A 25,065-nucleotide genomic window follows, 5' to 3' on the forward strand; every position below is an offset into this window, starting at 1 on the left:
GTGTAAGATTCTATTATTACGCTAATACAACTGCTACTTCTATTTCCATTTTTCTATTGTGGTAAAATATATGTGCAACAAAAAAAAATGTCTCTTCTTTTTTAAAGACTTTATTTATTTGAAAGAGATCATGCAAGTGGGGTGGAGTAGAGGGGAAGGGAGAGGGAGAAAGAACCTGAAGCAGACTCTGAGCTCAGCACGGAGCCTGACGCAGGCTCCATCCCACAACTCTGAGATCATGACCTCAGCTGAAATCAAGAGCCAGATGCTAAACCAACGGAGCCACCCAGGTGCTCTGCAACAAAAAATTTCTATTTTAACCTTTTTAAAGTGGACAAGTGGCATTAATTATATTCACAATGCTGTAGAACCACTGCTAATTTTTTCATAATCCCCAAAAGAAATTCTGTGCCCATTAAGCAATGACTTATTGCCCCTCATCCCAGCTTCTGGTAACCTCCAATATACTTTCTGTCTCTAAGAGTATGACCATTCTAGACAGTTCACATAAGTGGAATCAAATAGTAGTCATCTTTTTGTTTGGCTAATTTCACTTAGCATAATGTTTTCAAGCCTCGTCCACATTGCAGTATGTACCTGAGCATCATTCCTGTTTATGGCTGAATGATATCCCATTGTGTACATATACTACTTTTGTTTTATCTATTCATTTGTTGATGGACACTTGGTTGTTTCCACCTTTTGCCTATTTGAATATGCTGCTATGAATATTCATATGTAAAAAATTATTTGAGTCCCTGTTTTCAATTCTTTTCCGTATATACCTATTAGTAGAACTACTTGGTCACATAATAATTTTATGTTTAACTTTTTGAGGAACCACCAAACTGCTTTCTATAATGCCCCTCCATTTTATATTCCCACCAGCAATGTGCAAGAGTTCTAATTTTTCCACATTCTCTACATTTATTTCTTTTTCTTATTATTATTATAGTCATCTTAGTAATTGGAAATGGTATCTCACTGTGATTTTTTTCATTTCTCTAAATACACTGAGTATCTTTATAAATGCTATTTCTACTTTTGATACCCTATTACTCCTTTTCAGCTATTACTAGTATTATCTGCACAAATAGGAAAATGATTAGAGCTCTTTTTGCCACCTTTATAGGACTGTAGTAGAAAGTGCATTGAACTTGAGGTTTGCTCATTATCTGAGATTCTGCCAAAAGTAGGGATGACTTTCCTATCTGGGCCAGAGATTATTGCAGTTAATCACTGTAAACTAGAAATTATAATGTTAAGAAACAGCTTGGCCAAAAGATTTCAGCTTTCCTTTATTCTACCTAAAATAAAGTATGAAGCATATCTGGAGACTGTTTGTATTACTCCTGCCTTCTGCCTCAATATAGAATTACCTAATTGTCCAAAAGTACCAGCACCCTGGAAATGGCTCACATGGTTTTTGATGGTATGAAGAATGGTAAATACTTTCTTATGCACCTTACTAGCTGACCATTCAAAGGTGGGGATGTTGTGGACACATTTGTTATATAACTCAGAGACAAAGCTGAACCAACTGGCAGCATGAAATCATAAGAAAATTAACTGAAATCTATACCAGGAAATCTCATCTAAGAAGAGTGAAGAGTTTACTACATTCTGCTGATCTAAATTATTCTGTTGACAGATTCTTAAAAATTAAAATTTTAGGGTTTTTTATGATATTAAAGAAACAAATGCAAACTAAACAGTTAGATTAATCTTATAGAGTAGATGCTTAATGCAAGGGTCTCAAGGACAGTCCTTTGAAATTTAGCCTAAAACAAAAGGCATTCAGAAATAGATTATGCTATTTCCTCCTTTTGGAAGAAGTTCTTCCAAGTGAAAAATGTTTGAGGCAGACTCAAATATAAATATGTAGGTTATGTGGTTTTTACTTGATTCCTATAAAAAATATTTAAAAATCTCTTCTTTCTTGGAATGTGAGTGTCACAAGAGATATTGTAAAGAGATTTAATCACTATCACACACATGGACAGTGTTTTGTATATTAAATTTTAGACTAAGCAATCATGGAAGCTCATGTTCAGGTATACAGTTATCTATTTATGGCAGGTCCACAAACTTCACCTTATTTTATACGTGGTATGTGTATGTAGTATATATTCTGTAATGCAAACTCAAGAAGCACCATCTTTCACTTTCTGTAAAGCACAAACACTGAACAAGATCAAGTGGTCTGGTAGGAAAGTCTTAAAGCACAAGCTCATATATTCCTCCATTTAACATGACTTTACAGGCACTGAATAAATTTAATAAATGTCTTAATGTAAAGTGAGTCGAGACATTTCACCCATTCATGGATCAACACATTAAATAGTGTTTAGAAAGAAAACCTAAAAAAGATAAACTATGAGATTAAATCTACTCAAAGCAGTTACCACAAGTCCAATAATATCAATAAACTTCTTAAAGTGAATAAAATAAAACTATAATATAAGCTACACTAGATTTATTTCACCTAAGTAGACATATTTCTAATAGGCATGAAAAAATGTAAGCAAATAAGTTATCTGCCTTATATAAACAGGTCTTTGATTTAAGGGAGAAATACAAAGGAATGAGACAAAAATTGAGCGATACATCAGCATAAAAAAAGTAAGACTAGTTTATATTTCCATAATGAGGTTTCTATATTTGGATAGTATACATATTATTAAATGCCAAAAATATGTCCCAATCCTAAGTTTAAGTAGAATATTTCTGCTTCACCATTTTCAAGTGACACAACTTTTGAAAATGCATCTGAATCCTATTATTCCTTCCACTTGCCTAAGCACAATACAGTAAGTTTGCTTCAACATAATAGTGCCTTTCAAATGGACATTTGAAATAAATGACCCATGTATATAAATAATCCCCTTAGCAAAAAAGAAAAAAAAAGAAACAGATTTATGCACACTTCCCAAAAAGCATAATACAACTGGTATAGTACTTTTCAGGAACCAATTTGATACCATAGTGGTAACTGTCCTTAAGTCTGGTCTGTGCTTCCTACTCCTAAAATTTATCATCAGAAAATACTATGTAGTTAGCTCTCAATTTCTCATGCTTGTCGATTTTATAACCTCCACTTTTATACTCTGCACACTAATATCCCTAAACTGTACAGAAACAGACTTTTTTTGACAAATAAGTTGACAAAAGGATATTCTGATTTATTGTAGAATGAGGATCTACTAGACAAAAATCAATTTCAGGAGCACAGCTCTTACTGTTTGCATTGTGTTTCCTATGTCAAAAATTCAGTTTTATCCATATTTTATGTGTGTGTGTATGTGTGTGCATGTGCACACATATAATACACACATGTATATTATATATATAAAATAATGGAAAAAGTAGTGTTGACATAAGTGATAGGAACATAATGTTTCATCAAACAAATGCAATTATGATAAAATGGAAATCATTAAATTTGTTGAAATGAATTGTTGACCTTAATTGGATACTCCCTGAATAAGGACAGTCTACACAAGGTCTCCAATACTGAAATAATATAATTGATTAATCTATCTATAAAGATAAGGTATGTTAAAAATGAATAAACATAAGGTATAATTATTGATCTCATAATTTTCAGATGTCTGGGGAAAAAAACCCTTATATTAGGTAAGTTTATTAATCAGTATTAGCATATTTTCAAAAACACACCTTGTACAACAGTGGGAGGCTGCTTATAATGCAAAAGAATAAAAACAATATGCATGAAGATGTATACAGCAAACTTCCTTATAAAAGTACAAAAGCCAAAACATTTAAAAAGTCCAACAAAGGGGTTCAGTATAACAAATGATAGTACGTCAACTAAAAGGAGTATCATATGATTATTAGGCATAACACTATGCATCAATATAGAATTATGTTTATAAAATACAATTACTTGAAGAAAAACCATAAGATTATTTAAAGCCATTATTATAACTGTGTAATATTATAAATAAATACTTGAATACATATTGAAAGGGATCACAAGAAAAAGAACACTATTTTATTGGGAAACTGGTGGATAAAATATTATTCTTTTTAAATTTACTATCATTCTAATAAAATTCAAAAGATGAAAAATATAACTTCTTGAAATGGCAGTAGGAATGTCATAACTGATCCATAGGGAAGAAACGGTGGACAGGACTAAGATGTGCTTAAAATGCTTAAAAATAAATAATCTAACATACATTTCATCTACATTTTAGAAAAAAATTGAAAAGCTGTGAAAATGAAGATTTTTCACAAGTAATTTACTTTTCTTGTTAAATATTACAAGGTACAGAAAAAACAGGCATGGGGAAAGTCTGGATTAGGTATATTTTTTTGGGTAAATATTTAATGTTAGCCCTCAAATCTGACCCCGTTGGTCTATGGTATGATATTATCAGCCATTTGGAGCTAAAGAACTTCCATAATCTAGCCCTGACATATTTTTTCCCAATCTAATTTAGCTCCAAGTTCATTTCAACATGTTATTTTCTTCTACATTTATTTGCTATACCACCACTTCCATATTTCTCTCTACATTTAAGAGGTACTCTCAAAAGAGTTTTATGGATCAAAGATGATTGATTAAAAGCTGTGTATATTTGGGTAGAACCTTTAATTAAAGTGATGAGTATTTTAAACCACTAGATAGGAATAAAGTACACATGACTTCCTAAAAGTATTTCATTACCATGTTTTTCTATAGAACATCTTAGATTTTTACTCTGAGATGTATGGTTTGGAAAGTGGTAGTTTAAACCATTATTGTCTTGCCAGGCTATTTGCTGATTTTAGCAATTTTAAAATAAGTATGAATGTAATTATTAAAGCTCATTAATAACACTTATAAAATGTTTACATTTACATAAAACAAAGGAATAAATAAAAACTGAATTTTATACTTTCTAGTTACATGATCCAAATATACTGTGGAAAACTCAGTACAAAAATGTTGGATAAAAAATACAAAACATCCCTTTAAATATTACTGAGCTGGTAAGACAGTTATGTAAGTAGGCAAACTGATAAAAAGCACAAGTTCATGGAGACAAACAATTTTTGAATACATTAACTGTTCTTAGGAGATCTGAAGAATGCTAAAATATTACAGTTTTGTTTTTAATGGGCCAGGCTTACCAAAAGAAACAAAACCTAGGGGCTGAAAAGGGGAAAGTTAGGACAGTCATATAAAGCTACAAGGCCTGAAACATAACACCCTAAGTTGGTAATCTAGAAAAAACCCACAAACAAAGAGAACCTGAAGGGTTTTTGCTTTCAGCTGGAGTGAAGGCAAAGTGTGGAGGGGAGTTCCCTGATAATTCATAATCACATGCTACATTTTTGCAGGTTTGGGGCAAAAATTCCCATGCATAATGGGAAAACATTTAAAACCCACAATTAAAACTTTGCCCCTGAAGGACTGTCAGAAGCAAAACAATTATTCCCATGACCGTTATTTTATTGACCTTAAACCTAAGCATCAAAGAATTATTACAACTAAAATTCCAATGAAGATGATCTCACAAACATAAAACATAAAATACCCAAGGAAACAAGCTACCATGAATGTGAGAAGAAAACTGCAGAATCAGACCTAAAAAAAATAGCAGACACCGGACTGACTCACTATAAATTATTTGCAAAGAAGTACATTTAATATATTTTTAAAGGGTCAAAAGTATGAATAAGAGATAAGACACCATAAAAATGAACATGTATGCTTGGAAAAAATCATATAGAATATGAAAATGAAATACACATTAATTGAAAATTTTTAGAGCTCAATGTTTGGCTTAAACTTCATTTTAGGCAGAAAAGTAAGGACAGTAAGACAGATGTGAAGAGATTACACAAAAAAGAACACAGACAAAAATATTAAAAATATGCTAGAAAAGTATAAGAGACACTGATGATAGATCAAGAAAGTTTAACATATTAAATTAGAGTTCTGGAGGGAAATAACAGAATGAGATAGAAGCAATTTTGCATATTAAAACCCAACACATAACAAAATTTTTTAAAAAAATTTCACACCAAGTAATATTATGGTGAAAAAGCAGAACTCAAAGCAAAAAGAGATTCTGTATCAGCAGCCATAAAGAAATAATCATCTATAAAAATGGTAATTAGAATTAACTCAGAATTACATGTGTAGCAAAACTACTCTACAAGAATGAGAAAAAATAAATTATTATAAAAAAAATAAAGACAGTTTAACAACACACCTACATTGGAGGACTTTCCAGTGCTATCCACTTTAAATTTCATCTCAATAGATGCAGAAAATCATTTAATAAAATTCAACATCTTTTCATGATAAACACTTATTGTGATAAACATGATAAACATCTATCATGATAAAACATAATGTGTTCTCATATAAACAAATGATAAAAACTATAAACATGATAAACACATGACAATTTGAATACAGAAGAAACATAACTCAACATAATAAAGACCATATACAACAAGCTCACAGCTAACATCATATCCAATGGTGAAAAGTTGAAAGCTCTCCTCTAAGATCAGAAATAAGACAAGGTTTCCAGGCCTTCTATTCAACATAATAGTCGAAGTCCTAGCCGGAACAATTAGGTAAGAAAAATAAATAAAAGGCATCTAAATTGGAAAGGAAGAAGAAAAATTATCACTGTTTGCAGATGGCATGAACTTACATCTAGAAAATGCTAAAGATGCTACGAAAAAGTGTTAGAATAAATGAAATCAATAAAGGGGTGCATGGGTGGCTCAGTTGGTTAAGTGTCTGCCTTCTGCTCAGGTCATGATCTCAGGGTTCTGGGAACGAGCCCTGCATCAGGCTCCCTGCCTAGTGGGGAGTCAGCTTCTCCCTCTCACTATCCTGTGCTCTTTCTCTCTCTCTCTCAAATAAATAAATAAAATCTTTTAAAAAATGAAATCAGTAAAGTTGCAAGATATAAAACAAATATACAAAACTAAGTTGTGCTTCTGTACACTCACAAGGAACTATCTAAAAGAGAAATAAAATAATCCCAATTACAATAGCATCAAGAGCAATAAATATTTAGAAATAAATTTAAATATGAAATATATGTACACAAAGAATTGTAAGACATTGATGAAAGAACTTGAAGACACACAAAAAATGGAGATATCCCATGTTCATGAATTGGAAGAGTTAATATTGTTAAAATGTTCATGCAATCCAAAGTCATCAATAGATTCAAAGCAATCCCTATCAAAATTCCATGGCATTTTTCATAAAAACAGAAAATTCTACGATTTGTATGGAACCACAAAAGACCCTGAGTAGTCAAAACAATACCTAGAAAAAAATGCAAAACTGGGGCATCACACTTTCTGTTTTCAAACTATATTACAAAGCTACAGTAATCAAAACCACATGCTAAGGGCATAAAATAGGCACACAGACCAATGGAACAGAATCAAAAGCCCCCAAATAAACCTATCTATATATGATCATCTAATATTTGACAAAGAAGCTAAGAACACTGGTGGAACATCTAACTAATAGAGGAGCAAAGATAAGAATTACATCCAACTTCTCCTCAAAAACCATGTAAATAAGAAGAGAATAAAGTGAAGTATTTAAAGTAATGAGAAAAAAAACAGAAACCTAAAATTATGTCCTGTGAGATTATCCTAAAAAGTGAGGGAGAAATAGAGACTTTCTCAAACAAACAAAAATTGAGGTAATTTTTTGCTACTACACCTGACTTGAAAGAAATGTTTTTTTAAAAAAAGTTCTTCAAGGGGCGCCTGGGTGGCTCAGTCATTAAGTGTCTGCCTTCGGCTCAGGTCATGATCCCAGGATCCTGGGATCAAGCCCCGCATTGAGGTCTCTGCTCCACGGAAAGCCTGCTTCTCCCTCTCCCACTCCCCCTGCTTGTGTTCCCTCTCTCGCTGTGTCTCTCTCTCTGACAAGTAAATAAATAAAATCTTTAAAAAAAAAAATTAAAATCTTTCCACCAGTCAGAATGGTTAAAATTAACAGGTCAGGAAACAACAAATGTTGGTGGGGATGCAGAAAAAGGGGAACCCTCTTACACTGTTGGTGGGAATGCAAGCTGGTACAGCCACTTGGAAAACAGTATGGAGGTTCCTCAAGATGTTAAAAATAGAGCTACCCTACAACCCAGCAATTGCACTACTAGGTATTTACCCAAAGGATACAAACATTGTGATCTGAAGGGGTATCTGTACCCCAATGCTTATGGGGAAGCAATGTCAACAATAGCCAAACTATGGAAAGAGCCCAGATGTCCATCGACAGATGAATGGATATGGTATGTATATATATATATATACATGTATATATGTATATATACAATGAAGTATTACTCAGCTATCAAAAAAGATAAAATCTTACCATTTACAATGACATTGATGCAACTGGAGGGTATTATGTTGAACGAAATAAGTCAGTCAGAGAAAGACAATTATCATATGGTTTCACTCATGTGGAATTTAAGAAACAAAACAGTGGCTCACAGGGGAAGGGAGGGAAAAATAAAATGTACAAAATCAGAGAGGGAGACAAACCATAGGAGACTCTTAACTCTAGGAAATGAATGGAGGGTTGCTGGAGGGGAGGGAGGTGTGGGATGGGGTAACAGGGTGATGGGCATTAAGGAGAGCACATGATGTAATGAGTACTGGGTGTTATATGCAACTGATGAATTACTGAACTCTACATCTGAAATTAATGATATGCTATATGTTTAATTGAATTTAAATAAAATAAGTTAAAAAATAAATAAATAGAATCTTTCCAAAATAGAAAGCCACAAGCCCTGATTTGTTCAATAGTAAATTCTACCAAACATTTAATAAATAAATTATACCTTATCTACAATCTCTTCCAGAAGATGGTAGCAAGAGGAGAGAGTACTTCCTAAGTTATTCTCTAATGTTAGCATTACCCTAATACGAAACCAGACAAAGACATTAAAAAAAAAATATATAACAAAAATCCTCAATAAAATATTACCAAATTAAATTTTTTTAAATATGTAAAAAGAATTACACAAGCAAGTGGGATTTAGGTCAGGTATGTAAAGGTGGTTCAATATTCAAAATCAATGTAATCCATCACATCAACATATTAAAGAAAGAAAAATTATATGATCATATCAACAAGGGCAGAAAAACCATTTGAAAAAATTCAATAGCCATTCAAACTCCTCTGCAACTAGGAATAGAGAGGAACTTGCTCAATCTGATAAAGAACATCTACAAAAAGCCTACAGCTAACATCATACCCAATAATGAGTAACATTTTTTCAGAAGCTTTCCAGAGAAGATCAGGAACAAGGTAAAGATGTTGCATCTCACCACTGCTTTTCAACAATATACTTGAAGTCCTAGTTAATGCAATAGGCTAAGAAAAGGAAACAAAGGTGGACAGACTGGAAGAGGACATTAAAGTTGTCTTTGTTCACATATGACATGATCATCTATGTAAAAATGCAAAAGCACTGACGAAAAAGTTCCTGAAACCAATAAGCGGTTATGATAAGGTTGAGGGACATAAGGTTGATATACAAAATCAATCCCTTTTGCATATAGCAACTAGCAAGTGGAATTTAAAATTAAAATCACATTATAATTTACATTAGCGTGCCCAAATTGAAATATTTGGGCATAAATCTAACAAAATATGTACAAGAACAATATGAGGAAAACTACAAAACTCTGCCAAAAGATATCAAAGAACAATTAAGTAAATGGGGATATATTCCAGAAGACTCAATGTCTTATCAAGATGTCAGTTCTTCCCAACTTGATTTATGGAGTCAACATAATGTCAATGAAAATCCCAGCAAGTTATTTTGCAGATTCTGACAAACTGATTCTAAGGATTATATGGAAAGACAAAAACTCAAAACTGTCAACACAATCTTGAAGAAGAAAAGCAAAGTTGGAGGACTGACATTATCTGCTTTCAAGAGTTACTATAAAACTACAGTAATCAAGAGAGTGTGGCAAAAGAATTGACAAACAGATCAATAGAAGAGAACAGGGGCGCCTGGGTGGCTCAGCTGGTTAAGTGTCCAACTCCTGATTTTGGCTCAGGTCAAGATCGAGCCCCTCATTGGGCTCTGCGATCAGCAGGGAGTCTGCTTGGGATTCTTTCTCCCACTCACCCTCTACCTCTCCCCCCATCTAATGAATAAATAAATATTTAAAAAAATAGAACAGAACAGGGAGTTCAGAAATAAACCTTTATAACTGAGGTTAACTGATCTTTGACAAAGAAGCAAAGGCAATACAATGGAACAAAGATAGTCTTTTCAACAAATGGTGCTAGCACAACTGAACATTCATGTGTAAAAATATAAATCTAGAATTAGACCTTACCCACTTCACAAAAATTAACTCAAAATGGATCATAGATCCAAATGTAAAATACAAAATTTATGAATGTCCTAGAAGACGACATAAGAGAAAACCTAGAAAACCTTGAATATGATGACTTAAATCTATGAAAGAAATAATGTACAAGCTGGACTTCATTAAAACTGAAAACATCTACTCTGAGAAAGAGAATATCTAGAAAATGAGAAAACAAACTATATATTAAAAGGAAATATTTGCAAAAGACACATCTGATAGGACAGCTAAGCAAAATATATAAAGAACTTTTAAAACTCAAAAATAAGAAAATGAAGATGATTTAAAAATAGGCAAACCACCAAAAGAGACACATGACCAAAGACACAGATGGCAAATAAGCATATGAAAAAGTGCTCAACATCATATGTCATTTGAGGATTACAATTTAAAACAAGATATCATTACAGACCTATCAGATTGGTCAAAATCCCAAACACTAAACATGAAATACTGGTGAGAATGCAGAGCAACCAGAATTCTCATTCATTGCTGGTGGGAATGCAAAATGGTACAGCCAATTTGGAAGACAATTTGGCAGTTTTTTATAAAACTAAAAATACTCTTACCATTCAATCCAGCAATCTCATCCTTTGCTATTTACCCAAATGTGTTGAAAAAATATATGCCCACATAAAAACCTGCCCAAAGATATTTATAGCAGCTTTATTCATAATTACCAAAACTTCGAGACAAACAAGATATCCTTCAGTAGCTAAATGTATAAATAAGCTGTCCTTCATTCAGACACTAAAGTATTATTTAGTGCAAAAGGAGATATATTATCAAGCCATGAAATGACATGGGGGACATTTAAAGGCATATAACCAAGTGAAAGAAGTCAATTTGAAAAAGCTACACACTGTAGTATTCCAACTATATGACATTCTGGAAAAGGCAAAACTATGGAGGCAGTAAAAAGGTTAGTGGTTACTAGGGCTAGAGTGGAAGGGAGGATGAAAAGGTGACACAGAGGAATTTTAGGACAGTGAAACAATTCTGAATGATGCTACAGTGGTAGATACATGTCATTATACATTTGTTTAAACCCAAAGAATGTAAAACACCAAAAGTGAATCCTAGTGTAAATTGTAGACTTCTGATGGTATTGATGAATCAATATAGATACCACTAGAACGATGGCACAGAACGATGGTGGTAGCAAATGTACAACTGTGTTGTGGGATGCTGATGGTAGGGAAGATTGTACATGTGTGGGGCAGGAGGTTTATGGGAACTCTCCATACTTTCTGTTCAGTTTTGCTATGAATATAAAATAACTCTATAAAAAATAAAGTCTAATTAAGAGAAAAAGATTGTCATGCCATATCAACAATAAAAATCCAGCTACATCCTGCTTATTAGAAATATACTGAAACCCAAAATGACTGATAATTAATGAACGGTGAAGAGCATTAGGCAAATTCTAACCAAGACAAGACTTAGTCTTATTAATATCAACAACAGACTTTAGGCAAAAGGAATTCCTAGAATAAAGACATCACTACAAAATGATACCAGAAATATAGAACAAATTTAAATTTATATGCACATAATAACATAGCCTCATAATATATAAAGCAAAAACCAACAACACCGCAAAGAAAAACTGGAGGTCCTATTATTATAGGAGATTTTAAAGCATTTCTTTCAATAATCAGCAGACCAAGCAGTGGAAAATCGGCATGGTGACATAAATTTTGAATATAACATGTTTGATTAATATATATGTAATACTATACTAATAGTGGAAAATATGCATTTTTTTCAAGCATACATGAAACATTTATAAAAACTTGCCAAATAGCGGGTAATTATTACCTTTCAAAAATTCAGTGTCATATAAACATCACTCTCTGGCCACAATGTAATAATTAGGAATCAATAATTAAGAGAGATTTAAAAATGTCGTGAAGTTTTTTTGTAATTTTAAATACAATTTTATGCTAATTAGACACACATAACCGTCACAGTCAACTTTAGGGCTGAGAAACTACAGGACATCCCTGGCATGGGCAGAGCATTTTTCTTTCACAGAAAAATACAGGGTTATGAAATAATTTTTACTGCAACACTTAAATATGTACTTCATTACAGTGGAAATCACTAATGGAGTATCTAATCTGTAATAAAGTTCATTATCCTTTAAACAGTGAATTCTAATAATATTTTCATATACAGAAATTTAGTGGAATCTATATACATTATCTTAGGTTTCTTTCTAAATATATACACAGTTTCTTTATAGCAAATTCAATGGAATGTCTGTTTTTTCTAATAATGTTTTATGTAAATATAATACTAGAAATCAGATTCCCATTCCAGACTGTGGGCTTCTTTAGGGTAGTGAATATATCTACTTTTTGCATATTACACAAGGATGTGCTGAGAATGACTGACAGAATAAATCCTACGTATTTAGAATACTATTTTCATTAAGTGTGTTGTGTGTATATCACAACACTCATTTTAGCTATTTTGTCCCATTGTTCTATTTCCATCATCTCCTTTTAAAATCATCAGTTTGTTCTATTGTCATGACTTGGCCCTTATAAAACCACACACACAAAAAAAGGCAGTGTATTTAATTCTATGGTTTTAAATTTCATCACTTCTCCTTACTAATGCAAACAGGTATTATAACTTAATTTAAAAAAATACACACCTGTAAATTTTTAAATGATTAACTTTCATAATAGTGTTTCCTAAGTTAACTTGCCCATCCAAATAACCCAAATGTGGAAGGCTAGAAAAAAAAAATTCTTGGTAAATATACCATAAAGGATAAAATTATTCAGTATCAGTAAAGTAAGGGCAAATAATTTTTTCCCTCAAAAATCCTACTTGATATCCTTAAAAATATATGCAGATAGACTATAAAGGGGCATGAGAGAATTTTGGGGAGGTCATGAGAATGTTTTATAATCTTGATTTAGGTGGTAACTATAAAACTTTTGAAGTCTGTCAAAATTCAAAGAATGGCTCAACTAAAATAGGTGGATTTTACTGTATGTGAATTATACTTCAGTAAAATTGAAGAAAAAATACATATACACTTTATGCTAATTTTGAACTCATACTATTTCTGTCTACTTACAATACCCTTACTTTTTCCTCCAGTAAAAGGCCACTCTTTCAAATGCTATTACAATGTTATACCATCTAAATTCTTCCCTGAAACCTCAGGAAGAATTGCTTACTCTCTTATCTGTAACCTCAGCATATTTTGTTTCTACCACTAGTTTATTATTTATTATACTGTATTAAAATTCATTTTTTATGCCTCACATAATAAGACTTTGTTTCTTGAAGGCAGAGAATGTTCTTACATTAAAAAAAACTTTCTAGTACAGTACCTAATACATTGAAAGCTCTTAATTTAAGTTTATGGTATCAATATAGACACTAGTGTTCAAGAGAAGTTCTAGCAGTTATTAAAATGACTGCCCAAAGGTAACTTAAAGAAAAAAAGAGTACTGGATTAATATCTGACTCTGATAACAACAGGCAACTGTGTTTTTCTGAACCATGATGAAAGAAAAAAAAAGTAGTGGTCACCTAAAAATTGTACACAAATATTATTGGGAAACTAATTAAATAACTCTCCTAAGTGCAACCTGACCAATGCTTTAACAAGGTTACAGTTTGAACCACACCAATCATCTGGTTTGCAAGATTTCCTGCTGGACATCAACACCAACCACTCGTTAGACCCAAAACCACCTTGGGAAATAGCTGTGGGTAAGATTTACACAGACCAGTAATGGACTAAATTACTGGTTCAGGTGAAGGTCAGAAGCATATATATGACAGAAATTGGAAAGTCAATAAAAAGAATTATATATCAGACACCAGCCCCCCTCCTCAAAATTTGAGAGTTTTAAGACTCTGAAGTTGTAAGAAGACTTAAGAAAGGCCTGCCAATTTTCCCACACAAACCTTATAATTATCAAGAAATAAAAATTGGTGAAAAACATCTTGGGAAAGATTATCATATCATTAACAACTTTTAGATAGAAAATGAAATAATCACATCAAACACCTTTGACATATTAAAGATTATATATCCATCTAGAGAAACAATGTAGAAAATATAAAGACAATGCCTCTTTCTCTTCCTTGTGCAAGATAAATATATTCCCAAGATAAGAAGGGGAATTTCTTCAAGCAAAACATCTTACTTCCTAGAGTCACATAAAGCACATATTTTAAAATACAACATACTCTATTTTTTTCCCCCTCTAAAATAAACTATACTGGGGCACCTGGGTGGCTTGCTCAATGGGTTAAGCATCTGCCTTTGACTCAAGTCATGATCCCCAGGTCCTGGGAGCAAGCTCAGCGGGGAGTCTGCTTCTCCCTCTGCTCCTCCCCCGCTCATGCTTGTGTTCTCCCCCTCCTCTCTCTCTGAAATAAATAAAATCTTAAATCAAATCAAATCAAATAAACTTTATTTCTATGAAGTACATGAGGGCACATAGTAAACACTGTGAATGATCATGAATGAGCACTTCATATAACAAAAATACAATATTAAGTAGTAACATCAGCAGAAGAATGCTTGACAAATAATAGTGTTCCAAAGGGTTAACCCCTTTTCTGTTTAGTTTACTAGTAGGGACAAATAGTTTTCAAATTCTGTCCAATAGAGTACTAGACATCCCCATACCAACCTCACCTAGGTCACTATACCTTTGTTGGTCTTATTTGTTAGCAAAGTCTTCAATAGAAGCTTTTACTCTAAGAAAAGTTTTGACAGCTAAAACAAATTTGCTAAAGTAAATAACAAAAACATATATTCATACTTTTGGTTTCAGCATGACATGTAAAGAGCTTAGAAATCATCACTCTAATTTTTAAAACAAGAAAAATGCTGAACAAACTAAAGTTCAATGCCTTAGATCCATCACAGAATGGTCACAAGGCAAACTGCTACCCTAAAATCTACGGTGACAGGGAAATCTATTGAGTCACAACCAAGATCTTCTTACCTACAGCAGAAACTGCTGGAGACATACACTGTTAGGAACACTTAAGTGCTAAATTTGCAAAACTGCTGGAAGCTGAGTGAAAATGAGTATGGGAGTGAGAACACTTAAGAGCTCATGTCTTAGGGGATTCCCCACACTTTTGTGGGGGTTTTCCCCAAGAAACCCATCAGGATCTCAGTGTAAAGAGCCAAGAAATTTTCCCTCATGGTTCTGGCAAGGGGAGTAGAAAAAATAGCCATTGTGAAATATGCCCTTAGCATTTTCCATAACAAAGGCCTTTCTTTAGGTGAAAAGACCTTATCAAAGTCTTATAAAATGTTCCACCTGAGGAAAGACATTACCAGGATTCCAGCCCCGTCTTGTCTTCTTGTCTCACATAAAGGAAGGCAGAAAAGCCAATAAACACTTATGAAGGTCACAGATCCTCTAAAATACCGAGATTTAATCATAAGATTACAGAATACTTTCCCTCCCCAAAAGCTCATCACCAAACCAACAGGGCTATAGTATATTGACAGTGGATAACAGCTGAAAGAGCTGTTAAGATGCAGACTCTACCTAAGAAGGAGTTCTTAGGGAAGCCAAAGACAACAGGGCAGACAAAAACAAGGAACTTTAAGGAATCTTAACCATTTGGCAATGTACAGAAACAGAAAACATTAAACATAGCTATTTACTCCTAGCCAAATTAACAAAACCTCCCACTAAAAGTCCATTTACCTCAATTCCTATTACATGATACAACATGTTAATCTTTTAACAAAAAATTATAAGGCATGATAAAAAGCTAAAAGATCTAAAGGAACAAAAACAGCACTGGAACCACTTTCAGATATGACAGAGACTCTGGAATTTATAGGCTGGAAATTTAAAATAAAAATTATTAATTTGTTGAGGAATCTAATTTTAAAAGTAGATAACATGCAAGGATAGGTGGATAATTGGCAGATGGGAACTCTAGGAAGAAACAAAAGGAACTGTTAGAAACAGAAAGACAGAAAGGAAGAATGCCTGATAGATTAATCAGTAGACTCAACCTAACCAAGGAAAGAATCATGACCATGAAGACAGGCTAATACAAATTTTCTAGACCAAAGTGTAAAGAGGGAAAAAAAAAAAAGGTAAAGTAAAACAAAAACACAGATTAGAATAGCCAAGAACTGTGAGGCAGTTTTAAAAGGTATAACCATATGTGTAATTGAAATACCAACAGGAGAGGGTTGCTGGAGTGGTGGGGGGTGGGAGGGATGGGGTGGCTGGGTGATAGACATTGGGGAGGGTATGTGCTATGGTGAGCGCTGTGAATTGTGCAAGACTGTTGAATCACAGATCTGTACTTCTGAAACAATGCAATATATGTTAAGAAAAAAAAAGAAGAAGAAGATAGCAGGAGGGGAAGAATGAAAGGGAGTAAGTCAGAGGCGGAGACAAACCATTAGAGACGATGGACTCTGAAAAACAAACTGAGGGTTCTCGAGGGGAGGGGGGTGGGGGGTTGGGTTAGCCTGGTGATGGGTATTAAAGAGGGCACGTTCTGCGTGGAGCACCGGGTGTTATGCACAAACAATGAATCATGGAACACTACCTCAAAAACTAATGATGTAATGTATGGTGATTAACATAACAATAAAAAATTAAAAAAAAGAAATACCAACAGGAGAAGACAGAATGAAGAAGTATTTGAAAGTATTTGAAGTAATAATCACCAATTTTCTAAAATTAATGACAAACACAAAACCAGAGATCCAGAGAACATAGAGAACATCAAGGATTATAAATACAAAAAAAAAAAAAAGAAGAAAGAAAAGAAAAGGAAAACTCCATCCTACCTGTATCATATTCAAATGACAAAAAAAGAAAAGAAAATAGAAAATCTTTAAAAAAAGGCAGAAGGAAAAAAAACACTTTATTTATAAGAGAAAAAGGATAAGAATTACAGTAGACTTGTCTTCTGAAACAATGCAAGCTAAAAAAAAAAGAGTGGAAGGAAATATTTAAAGTATTGAAAGAAAGAAAAAAAAAATCAAGAACCAGAGATTTGCTATACCACATATTAAGATATATCACATTATAATAAAACATAGTATAAAAATACTATGGTATTTATGTAAGAATAAAAGAACAGTTTAATCTATAAGAATAGAAAACTCAAGAGATAGACCCAGGTATACGCGGACTTAATATATGGTAATAAAGCCCCACAAAACAATGTGTAATGGGAACATTATTAATGGTTCTCAAACTTTTGAATGTATCAGAATCACCTGGAAGATTTGTTAGAGATTGATGGGCCTATGAACAGAATTTCTGATTCAGTAGTTTGAGTGCTAGAGAACTTGCATTTCTAACAAACTCCCAATTGATGCAGATATTGAAGCTGCTAACCCAAGGACTCTATTTTGAGAACTATGGCCATAGTGTCCTAGGGAACTCAGCTGATCTGCAGAGAGTGAGTCTCAGGTATGGGAGATGCTGATTAAGCAGCAACAGTCAAAACAGTGGATAACAGCTGAAAGTAACAGAGGTTTTAACCACTTACTGTGATAGTATAAGAGAATGTACTGATTCCTCTCTTCCCTCCCTCCCCTGACCACTCCCCTTCCTCAAGAAACTGCATACAGGGGCGCCTGGGTGGCTGAGTAGTTAAGCGTCTGCCTTTGGCTCAGGTCATGATCCCAGGGTCCTGGGATTGAGCTCTGCGTCGGGCTCCCTGCTCAGCGGGAAGCCTGCTTCTCCCTCTCCCACTCCCCCTGCTTGTGTTCCTGCTCTCGCTGTGTCTCTCTGTCAAATAAGTAAATAAAATCTTTTAAAAATATAAATAAAAGAAAAAAAAGAAACTGCATACAAGGTGAAGGCCACATGAATCAGAGCAGAGGAAGAGTAATCTCCCTGCTTCGGGAGTCCTATACAAAGTCTCCTGTATTTTTAGAACCTTGGGGATGGGGGATGAGGAGTGGAAAAGTACTGAATAACTGAGTCAGAGTGGGTAAAACTGGCTTTAAGGTTTCTCCTCCTCAGGAGGAAGCTTAGGCAGAAGCACTGGAAGAAGACAGGTGATCAAGACCTAAGATAAAGACACCTAGGAAAGAAGGTGCCTGGGCTAGAAATGCAAATATGTGAAGTCCACAGCTAGCCAAGGGGATCTGAATACTTGAACGCAACTCCCTCCAAAGACTAATAATGCATTGGCTGTGTACCAAGTCTAGTGTGGGGAGTGTAGATTTTTTTCCCATGAGACCTGACAGGTAAAGCCTTTGTAATTGCCTATGGTCAGGCCTGAGAAATCACACGTTTTTACCAGAAGTCGAACTCCTCAAGTATATGCTACTAGGTAAAGGAGCTCATTTTAGGGAGAAAAATGAAAATGGGTCATACAGCATAGTAGTGTGAACAGAAGAAGCTGCTCTGGAATAGCTGGAGGCTGCTGGCACTCTAGAGACTTCTATTTACTCCAGGTCCTCCTCCTCCTCTGAAGAGAGGGGACAGAACTACTGTTTTGGGCACAACTACAAATCCTTCACGTAATTCTGTTTGAGGTAGTCTATTTCTTCCATTCCAGTAATATCTAAAGTAAAATATAAATATTAAATGAGTTAATATGGTAAAATGTTGAGACCATGTACATATTCTGTAATGTAATTGTACATGCTTTTTTGGACAGCTACTTGTGGTAAGTCTGATAATTTATAATCTGAACTTCAATCCTCACTTCACTTACTTACTTACTTCCTCTGTCATTGAGACTGATAATCCTAAAGTGTTACAGGCTTTACAACAGCTAAGATACAATAAGGAGAGATGGAGAACTCATAAGCATCTATGAAAATACTTTTGAGATACCTAATGAATCACCATTTCTTGAAACAGACCTTGTAAGTACTTCAAATGGTGAGAATTTAAATGCAGCAATTATTTCAGAGTTTGTTTCAGATAACCTTTTGGCCACTGAAAGAATGCTTTAAGAGTCCAGGTAATAAAACTATACTTCATCTAACATCAAACTTGTGATTCATGAGCTTTAATCTCCAGGTACCAAAAATAATGAATAGTTTTCCAACCTGAATTATTAAATTCCTTATTTGATAGAGAACTGATTGAGTATAAAGATCATTTTTTAAAGATCTTCCCCATGCTTCCTTTTTTTCATTAAAATTATTATCATTTAAAACAATATATAAACATTTCTGAGGAAAGAAAAGAAATTTTGTGGGTAGAAATCAGTATTCAAGATAACTTTCTACAATAAGTATTTTACTATCATTTCTACTACTACTTTCAATACTTTTATCAGGAAGTTAATAAAAAGTATTTCACAAGAAATTAATTCTACCTAAAGCATTAATTTTATCCAGAGTAGATATTTAAAGGAAAACAATCTGTCTGAAGAAAAATATCCAAGATTTTGGATTACAGATATAAAATCTTGTTTAAAAAGAAAAGGTTGTCAATGTAAAGACAGAAATAGTTTTTAAAAAATTTCCCATTAAGCATTGGAGTAAACATCCCACCACTACATAAAATATTTTCTTACATTTCCTTAAATTTAGTAAAAGATGTTTACGTATCTAGACGAATGAAGACATTCTAGGTCAAAACAATGTCAATTACAGTCATGTCCATGTCTATCTGGATCCCTATTCAGCAAATGCATAGTAAATGCAAAATTCAATTTCTAGAATCACAAAATCTTGGGATCAGAAATGAATTTAAAAGACAATTTTATTCATCCAATGCTTGAAACCCCTCCACATTATACACACACACACACACACACACACACACACACACAATGTATGTATGTAAATAGATAAGATATACTATCCATCAAATTATTGTCCATGTTATGACTAGGTTACTCTAGAGAAAAAAATCTGCTATCTTGAGGAATACTGCTCATTCACCATCCCTTTTATTAAGATGAACCATATGAAATAGCCATTTTTATAGGTAGAAATGGTCTAATACACCGGATTTCATATCAATGTCACACAATTAGGTGAACTCTAATACAACTTTATATTTTCATATTGGGCTAAAATGTTTCTCTCTAGTTTCAATATGTTGACCCTAGTTGTATAATGTTCCAAAATAAATCTGATCTTTGTGCATATAACAATTTTCCAAAAAGGCAATTTATTTCAAATACTTTCAACTGTATTTCATATTATACATCTTCATGTCTGTCAACTCTTTATCCATTATCCTTTAAGTATGTTCCAATATTCAAATAAAAGACTATTCTTTTATAAGTATGACAAGCAGTATTAAAGGGAGTAATATGAACTCAAATTAGACTGGGACTCTCCTCTTCCCAGATTTTTAGAAAACTAACTTCAATTACATCAGACTAAAATTACATTATTTTTAAAACTTACTGTTAAATAACACTCCTAAATGTTAAATACATGTGGTATAGCTAAGTTTGGTTACTAATCTTGTACAAATGCTAAAGTTAAAATTTAAGTTTAAGCCACTAATATTTATTATTTTGAATTTCACTTTGGATAAAATACTACAACTTCAGCCTTTGAAAATATTTTAAATACAATTTCATGTCATATCAAATGTGAAAATATGCTTTCAATAGTTTCATCCAAATCACTGACAATACTGAGCGGAATAAAGATGAAGATAGTACCCTGTGACATTCTACTGTAGATCTTTATTTTAAATGGATATAAATCCAGATATTTATATATTTGGTATGCTCATTTAATCAATTTATCTAAAGTCTTTGCCCCCCATATATTTCATACTTTTGTTTATAAATTGATTTTGTGAGAGACTTAATTTATTAAAGCTTAGATAAACTTTCCTGCCCCACTTTCCTTACTAGCCTAGTAAATCTGTCCCCCAAAAGGATAAGTTTAACATGACAATATGTTCTTAGCAAATCAATCCCATTTCCGGACGTTACCATTCTTTCTTTAACAATCCATTCTGGAATCATTACAAGAACAATCATCGTAATTACCAGTTTGTGAAGTATTCTTTTCTTTTTTTATTTTTTTATTGCTATGTTAATCACCATACATTACATCATTAGTTTTTGATGTACTGTTCCATGATTCATTGTTTGTGCATAACACCCAGTGCTCCTCGCAGAATGTGACCTCTTTAATACCCATCACCAGACTAACCCATCCCCCATCCTCCTCCCCTCTAGAACCCTCAGTTTATTTTTCAGAGTCCATCGTCTCTCATGGTTTGTCTCCCCCTCCGACTTACTCCCCTTCATTCTTCCCCCCTTCTATCTTCTTCTTTTTCTTTTTTCTTAACATATGTTCCATTATTTGTTTCAGAAGTACAGATCTATGATTCAACAGTCTTGCACAATTCACAGTGCTCACCATAGCACATGCCCTACCCAATATCTATCACCCAGCCACCGCATCCCTCCCACCGCCCACCATTCCAGTAACACTCAGTTTGTTTCCTGAGATTAAGAATTCCTCGTATCAGTGAGATCGTATGATACATATCTTTCTCTGATTGACTTATTTCACTCAGCAAAACACCCTCCAGTTCCATCCACGTCTCGGCAAATGGCAAGAGCTCATTCCTTTTGATGGGTGCATAATATTCCATTGTGTAATATATACCACATCTTCTTTATCCATTCATCTGCCGATGGACATCTTGGCTCTTTCCACAGTTCGGCTATTGTGGACATTACTGCTATAAACACTGGGATGCACATACCCCTTTGGATCCCTACATTGGTAATTTGTGGTAAATACCCAGTAGTGCAATTGCTGGATGGTACGGTAGCTCTATTTTCAGCTGTTTGAGTAACCTCCATACTGTTTTCCAGAGTGGTTGCACCAGCTTGTGTTCCCACCAACAGTGTAGGAGGGTTCCCCTTTCTCCACGTCCACGCCAACATCTGTCGTTTCCTGACTTGTTAATTTTAGCCATTCTGACGGGTGTGAGGTGGTATCTCATTTAGTTTTGATTTGGATTTCCCTGATGCCAAGTGATGTTGAGTACTTTTTCATGTGTCTGTTGGCCATCTGAATGTCTTCTTTGGAAAAATGTCTGTTCATGTCTTCTGCCCATTTCTTGATTGGATTATTTGTTCTTTGGGTGTTGAGTTTGATAAGTTCTTTATAGATTTTGGATACTAGCCCTTTATCTGATACGTCATTTCCAAATATTTTCTCCCATTCTGTCGGTTGTCTTTTGGTTTTGTGGACTGTTTCTTTTGCTGTGCAAAAGCTTTTTATCTTGATGAAATCCCAATAGTTCATTTTTGCCCTGGCTTCCCTTGCCTTTGGCGATCTTTCTAGGAAGAAGTTGCTGCGGCTGAGGTCGAAGAGGTTGCTGCCTGTGTTCTCCTTTAGGATTTTGATGGACTCCTGTCTCACGTTTAGGTCTTTCAACCATTTGGAGTCTATTTTTGTGTATGGTGTAAGGAAATGGTCCAGTTTCATTCTTCTGCATGTGGCTGTCCAATTTTTCCAACACCATTTGTTGAAGAGACTGTCTTTTCTCCATTGGACATTCTTTCCTGCTTTGTCGAAGATGAGCTGACCATAGAGTTGAGGGTCCATTTCTGGGCTCTCTATTCTGTTCCATTGATCGATGTGTCTGTTTTTGTGCCAGTACCATACAGTCTTGATGATGACAGCTTTGTAATAGAGCTGGAAGTCCGGAATTGTGATGCCGCTAGCTTTGCTTTTCTTTTTCAACATTCCTCAGGCTATTCGGGGTCTCTTCTGATTCCATAAAAATTTTAGGATTATTTGTTCCATTTCTTTGAAAAAAGTGGATGGTGTTTTGATGGGGATTGCATTGAATGTGTAGATTGCTCTAGGTAGCATTGACATCTTCACAATGTTTGTTCTTCCAATCCATGAGCATGGAAAGTTTTTCCATTTCTTTGTGTCTTCCTCAATTTCTTTCATGAGTATTTTATAGTTTTCTGAGTACAGATCCTTTGCCTCTTTGGTTAAATTTATTCCTAGGTATCTTATGGTTTTGGGTGCAATTGTAAATGGGATCGACTCCTTGATTTGTCTCTCTTCTGTCTTGTTGTTGGTATATAGGAATGTCACTGATTTCTGTGCATTGATTTTATATCCTGCTACTTTACTGAATTCCTGTATGAGTTCTAACAGTTTTGGGGCGGAGTCTTTTGGGTTTTCCGCATACAGTATCATATCATCTGCAAAGAGTGAGAGTTTGACTTCCTCTTTGCTGATTTGGATGCCTTTGATTCCTTTTTGTTGTCTGATTGCTGTGGCTAGGACTTCTAATACTATGTTGAATAGCAGTGGTGATAGTGGACATCCCTGCCGCGTTCCTGACCTTAGGGGAAAAGTCTGATCTCCTTAGGGAAAGTCTGATTTCCTTAGGGAAAACTAGGTGTAGGGTTAGGTTGTGTATTTGAGACCTTTCTTGTTTCTTGAGAAAGGCTTGTAGTGCTATATACTTTCCTCTCAGGACTGCCTTTGCTGTATCCCAAAGATTTTGAACAGTTGTGTTTCCATTTTCATTGGTTTCCATGAATTTTTTTAATTCTTCTTTAATTTCCTGGTTGACCCATTCATTCTTTAGTAGGATGCTCTTTAGCCTCCATGTATTTGAGTTCTTTCTGACTTTCCTCTTGTGATTGAGTTCTAGTTTCAAAGCATTGTGGTCTGAAAATATGCAGGGAATGTCCCAATCTTTTGGTACCAGTTGAGACCTGATTTGTGACCTAGGATGTGATCAATTCTGGAGAATGTTCCATGGGCCCTAGAGAAGAATGTGTATTCTGTTGCTTTGGGATGGAATGTTCTGAATATATCTGTGAAGTCCATTTGGTCCGGTGTGTCATTTAAAGTCTTTATTTCCTTGTTGATCTTTGCTTAGATGACCTGTCCATTTCAGTCAGGGGGGTGTTAAAGTCCCCCACTATTATTGTATTGTTGTCAATGTGTTTCTTCGCTTTTGTTATTAATTGCCTTATATAATTGGCTGCTCCCATGTTAGGAACATAGATACTTACAATTGTTAGATCTTCTTGTTGGATAGACCCTTTACGTAGGATATAGTGTCCTTCTTCATCTCTTATTACAGTCTTTGTTTTAAAATCTAATTTGTCTGATATAAGGATTGCCACCCCAGCTTTCTTTTGGTGTCCATTAGCATGGTAAATGGTTTTCCAGCCCCCTCACTTTCAATCTGGGGGTGTCTTTGGGTCTAAAATGAGTCTCTTGCAGACAGCATATTGATGGGTCTTGTTTTTTAATCCAATCTGATAGCCTGTGTCTTTTGATTAGGGCATTTAGCCCATTTACATTCAGGGTAACTATTGAAAGGTATGAATTTAGTGCCATTGTTTTGCCTGTAAGGTGACTGTTACTGTATATTGTCTGTGTTCCTTTCTGATCTATGCTGCTTTTAGGCTCTCTCTTTGCTTAGAGGACCCCTTTCAATATTTCTTGGAGGGCTGGTTTCGTGTTTGCACATTCCTTTAGTTTTTGTTTGTCCTGGAAGCTTTTTATCTCTCTTTCAATTTTCAATGAGAGCCTAGCTGAATATAGTATTCTTGGCTGCATATTTTTCTCATTTAGTGCTCTGAAGATATCATGCCAGTCCTTTCTGGCCTGCCAGGTCTCTGTGGATAGGTCTGTTGCCAATATAATATTTCCACCATTGTAGGTTACATATCTCTTCTCCCGAGCTGCTT

At 34.3% G+C, this 25,065-nt stretch overlaps 1 protein-coding gene across 13 annotated transcripts in view; it reads right to left on the bottom strand.

The window, feature by feature from the left end:
- CCDC91 (coiled-coil domain containing 91) overlaps positions 1-25,065 on the bottom strand; it is a 349,003-nt gene that overhangs the window by 114,606 nt on the left and 209,332 nt on the right. The window lies entirely within an intron of this gene.

This window comes from Callorhinus ursinus, unplaced genomic scaffold (genome assembly GCF_003265705.2).
Source record: "Callorhinus ursinus isolate GAN/ISIS: 27379988/994484 unplaced genomic scaffold, GSC_fseal_2.0 scaffold27, whole genome shotgun sequence".
NCBI lineage: Eukaryota > Metazoa > Chordata > Mammalia > Carnivora > Otariidae > Callorhinus > Callorhinus ursinus.